Source organism: Schistocerca nitens, chromosome 3 (assembly GCF_023898315.1).
Source record: "Schistocerca nitens isolate TAMUIC-IGC-003100 chromosome 3, iqSchNite1.1, whole genome shotgun sequence".
Classification (NCBI taxonomy): domain Eukaryota; kingdom Metazoa; phylum Arthropoda; class Insecta; order Orthoptera; family Acrididae; genus Schistocerca; species Schistocerca nitens.
In genome coordinates, this window is record NC_064616.1 from 223,072,985 (window position 1) to 223,078,748 (window position 5,764).

A 5,764-nucleotide genomic window follows, 5' to 3' on the forward strand; every position below is an offset into this window, starting at 1 on the left:
GAATTTATTGTTGTCGTATCTTACCGACAGTTCGATTCGAGAACAGTGATTTCGCGTTCTTCGGATGACGTTTGTTCTGTTCGTGGACTCGCGTTTTGCATGGAAGTTTGGGGTACCTTTCTGATTGTATCCAGTAGCTGCGATTTTCCTCTCACTGGGTCAGCGCCCTCCTGCTTGGTGCTGGTTCAGAGATTCGTTATTATTGCTTACCCGTGGGGACGTAACACTTGCGCGTGCACATATGGAAAAAAGATTGCTACCTTCTTGCACTGTCATTGAGTCTGACTCGAAGTTATCTGGACGCGAATATCCGGTCAATCATCTGTAGCTTTTACTGACGACCCGATTCCACAGTAACAGTTGTAGAATCTTCAAAACAAGTCCATGTTCAGTATCGAGAAAGTACACCAATCATGTTATATTAGTTAGAGGTGACATAAATCTACCGACTGTAGACTGGGACGTCTATGGATTCATTGTAGGTGGTACGGACAGAAGTCTTGCGAAGCAATTCTGAATACATTTTCCGAAAACTGTCTCGAGCAGCTAGTTCGACAACCCAAATATCGACAGCGTCCGTGTAGAAACAGGAATTACTATTCATGGTATAATAGCGATGATGGTTACTAGAGTTAACAAATCCAGGTAGAAGACTAGGAGAGTATTCATGCTGGAAAGAGCAGATGAGCAGTTGTTAGCATCCTACTTTGACAGCGAATTGACATCATTTAGTTCCATTATGACGGACGTATAGGAATTACGAGAAAATTTTAAACTGATGTAAATCGCGCTCTGGAGAATAATAAGAAAAAGACAAGCTGCGTTTTAATAACAAAATTCCAAAAACCCCGAGAAAGCAATGACTTGAATTCTCGGTTCAAAAAATTACGAGGAATCGTCGACAGGCAAAATTTAGTAGAAATTCGTGCGTCTATAAAACGATGAATGTGGGCAGCATACATCAACTTCAACCATCATACATTAACGAAAGATCTTCCCGAGAACCCTAGAAAATTCTGGTCCTACGTAAATTCACTAACCGCGTCGAAGATCTCTATGCAGTCACTCGTCCACTAGTCTGCTCTAGCAACAGAAGTCAGCAAAAGGAAACTTCAAGTTTTAAATTTCGCGTTTTTAAAAGAATCATTCACGCATGAGGATCGTAGAGACATACCATCATTTGATCGTCGCACGAACTCCCGTGTGGAGGACATACACTACGTGATCAAAAGTATCTGGAAACCTAGCTGAAAATGACTTACAAGTTTGTGGCGCCCTCCATCGGTAATGCTGGAATTCAATACGGTGCTGGCCCACCCTTAGCCTTGATGACAGCTCCCACTCTCGCAGGCATACGTTCAATCAGGTGCTGGAAGGCTTCGTTCAAATGGCTCTGAGCACTATGGGACTTAACTTCTGAGGTCATCAGTCCCCTAGAACTTAGAACTACTTAAACCTAGCTAACCTAAGGACACCACACGCATCCATGCCCGAGGCAGGATTCGAACCTGCGACCGTAGCCGTCGCGCGGTTCCAGACTGTAGTGCCTAGAACCGCTCGGCCACGCCGGCCGGCACAAAGGACTGTAAGCGAGAGGTAATGTTCACCTATGAATTATTTATTCGTGTAGGACGTTCCCCGTATTTTATTTGAAAGCAAGTTCACAGGAGTAAAATTGCCTTTAGAGACACTTCAATGGTCTTTATGTTGCATAAGACTAATCGAAAACTACCCTGTAAGATCGCTCTTCGTTGAGAATTAACAATTCTGTTAAAAATAATTTCTATTACTGAATTATTGTGCCAAACTTCACTCGTTTCTAAAATTTATCCTAATTTTCAAGTACTCGAGACTTCATGTTTTTGTATTAGCTCTGGGAAAATTGTGAAAATGAGACCAAATTCTCGCGATTGGTACAATAAATCAATAACTAAAACGTGATTTACAATAGAAAGTTTTACTATAAACGAGAATCAACATCTTAGGCTTCCACCCTTTAGTTTGCCACTTGCTCAGCACGCCGCATATTCCGGAGGAACAATGTGCCGGCTCATTGCACCATCCCTCATTTCGAAGTTAACGCTCGCACATCACAGCGATGATTCACCGAGCTCCGAAACTTTACTAATGTCTCGGTTGAGTCACGGATGACGTGCCTCCTTGAGCAGAACAGCCCTTATCCTCATCCTAACGCAATATTCAGCGGATGTACTTCAAGTTGACGCATACATCAGTATGCATTCCACAGCATACGCACCTAATATGTTCCTAGACGCCGAGCATAAAAACAGGATATTCCGGTGCTTATACGTCTGGTTCTGTTGGTAATAAAAAGGCAGGGTCAAATGTTTTGGGTAGTCCTTGAGCTAGGGGCCATTTGTATATCCAACAGAAGGATTGTCTTAGTATCACTATCCTTCTGTACAGGGTCAAAATACGAATATTACACACTTCCTCCTGACATGGAGCAAATCGCTTGGATCTTATTGCATTTCATATGGTCTACGGTGGGCTTGTGGGATTGATGGAGACACCATTATTTCATTGGTGTTTCCTCGGAAAACTCCAAAAGAAGGATTTTTTACTATACTTTCGCCTTCACCAGCGGACCAAAACCCAGCCAGGATTCCAAGACAGCTATGCACAGAAAATGGCCGCGATTTTATGATATATTCCTAAGATCCCGATATCGAACAACCTTGAAAATTTTCTTGATATCTTTATCCGTTTCCAAGGTACAGATTTTCAAAGTTACCCTACTGTTACACGTAAAATCCGTTATGAGACGAAATCTAAATAATAAATGACAGCACTAAAATGCTCAAATTTTAACGGTATATTCTCTAGACATTTATCTATAGCAGCTATTTCCCCGTTTTCAAAAATCGTTATTCGTTATCGAGAAACTCTGCAATATCTTGTTTCTTGCGTATCACAACCCAGTCGTGGATTACGAGACGGCTAGGCACAGAAAATCGCTGTAATTTTGACCGTGTATTCCTAAGATCCTGACCTCGAACAACCTTGACAATTTTCTTCATATCTTTATCCGTTTCAGCCAGCCGAGGTGGCCGAGCGCTTCTAGGTGCTTCAGTCCGTAACCGCGCGACTGATACGGTCGCAGGTTCGAATCCTGCCTCGGGCATGGATGTGTATGATGTCCTTAGGTTAGTTAGGTTTAAGTAGTTCTAAGTTCTAGGGGACTGATGACCTCCGATATTAAGTCCTATAGTGCTCAGAGCCATTTGAACCATTTTCATCCGTTTTCGAGCAACAGTGGTTCAAAATTACCCTACTTGTACAAGTAAGATACACACGTAGAATTCGGTCCGATGTGAAAACGCAGTTCATTAAGTAACGCAGCACAGAGAAATATGCTTTAAAGTGTCTCTGTTATCATGCGGGAAACCCATGTTGTAGTAAGGAAGCACATGCAAATTGTTTTGCGCGTAAAATCTAGTCTGAGGTATAAAAATAGTATTGCATTATTTCAATTTTACGTAAGTAAACGATCTAAGTTTTACTGTTCCATACATTACATCATATTGGGACATAAAAATGTGACTATGTTTCGGCTTATTTAGCAGACTCTGACTGAAAAGTGGGGTACTAGCTGCCTTAATCTATCTTCCTCAGCACCTTTAAAAATTTTCCCAAAAATTCTGGCATGCGAAAATATTCGCGCTTTTTTATCCTGGAAGAAAGTAAGACAGTGGCAGTGGCAAACAGACGGAAAAATAATAAATACCGTGAGACAGTAGAGAGTGCTTGTGTAGCAGAAAGAGAGAACGAGGCAATGGCAGTGTGAGAGAAAGAGAGGGACACAATGGCATTGGAACATAGTTGTCAGTAACAGAACAGTGGTTGGAAAAGAGTCCAGGAGATAGTGCCATGGGAGGAGGAATAAAGAGAGAGAGAAAGTGGAAGTGGGCGAGAACCAATGATAATGAGAGACATAGTTTATGACGATAACAACGAGGAAGAAAGTGGCAGTGATTGTGACAAGACCAAGCAGCAGTAGGAACGAAGGAATGACATACTAGGAGTAAGAGAGAGCAAGAGGGAGACATTGATAACAAGAGGAGACTGTAGTAGTAGGACAGAAAGAAGGTGAATGCGGCTGTGACACAGGAGCAATGACAGAGAGACACAAAGAGATAATGACAATGAGTTGGGCTGAATGAGTGAGTGAGGAACGGCTACTGGGAGTGGATGGGTATGAGCGACTGACAGAAATGGACTAGGGGGTGTGAGTGAGTTACAGTTAGGGGAGCTTTTGGGACTCTTAGGTGGTCTGCATGTTAAAAAAAAATGTTCGACTGCCAAAATTGTTGGGAAAACTTTTAAAGGTGCTGAGGAAGGTAGAATCAGGCAGTGGTACCCCACCTTTCAGTCAGTCTTTTAAATAAACGGGAACATATTCGCATCTTTTGTGCTCCGATAGGAGTATTTTTCCGCTGGTGATATTCTTCCCAAGTCTCTGGAACGATGCCACAAGTGTCGTAACCAATTTACTTGTACTTCTGGAGACTCTCTGAAGTTATGTCATTATCTAGAGAGAAAGTGATGAATTCACGTGTTGCCGATTCTGTGGCAGTAATGTCTGTACGGATCAATAACTTTAGTTACATGTATGAAGCTGTGTTAGTCCTAGGTGGCAAAAATTTCATGAGTTTCTCTGATCAAGTTGACTTGCTATCCAGTTATGATATGCAGGGTGTTTCAGATAATGTGTTTCTCTTTGCAACTCAAAAAGTAATAAATAAAGAAATATTTATTTACGTAGGTAAACGTAAGAAGCGTTACTCTCATAGCTAACAGAGTTACAGTAACGATTTAACTTAAAAAAATAGAACATCAATTTTTTTCAGGTATTTGATGTATTTAGACCAAACATGTACAAATCAATTTAAGTCAATTTTCTGTCAGTTTTAGTTAAGCAGATAGAAACGTCAAAGCTTTACAGGTAAGTACAAATGGTTCAAATGGCTCTGAGCACTATGCGACTCAATTACTGAGGTCATCAGTCGCCTAGAACTTAGAACTAATTAAACCTAACTAACCTAAGGACATCACACACATCCATGCCCGAGGCAGGATTCGAACCTGCGACCGTAGCGGTCACGCGGTTCCAGACTGAAGCGCCTTTAACCGCACGGCCACACCGGCCGGCCACAGGTAGGTACAACATGGTTGTGTTCAGACAGATGTTTTGTTGGCGTTATGTTGATTTAATTGAGGTGTTCAGACGAATGTCCATTCTAATGAATGCATAACACGATGCGCCTTCTAAACGATCTAAGGACGATATATAGAGTTGCTGGTGTCACGGAATTGTAACTTCCAAATGTGCTGATTGAAGTCATGTTTGGTTAGACTGTAGAAGGTATCCTTACACTGCTTATTTACACTGTTCATTTAACAGTGTTATGGCGCTCGTTTAAAATGGTAAAAAACTGTCCTTAAAAACAAATTCTCGAGTGAAAAGTTTGTTGCGGTCTGTCAAGTCGAAAACTGTACTGGGCTTCAACAACTATTATGGTGGTGCTTTGCACCAACCCTGACTACGTATGTTTATCTTTTTAATTTCTCTGAGTTGAGGCTGCAGGTGTGGGATACTGCTGTACATCTTAAGAAAAGGAAGAGATGCCCAAGTCTCTTCCTTGATAGAAAATTAGCTCGGTTGTCCCATCTCAGTGAACTAAAAATAAGATTTCATCAAGCACTGTATATAATGAAGCGATTGAAAGGGAAGAACTGGAGC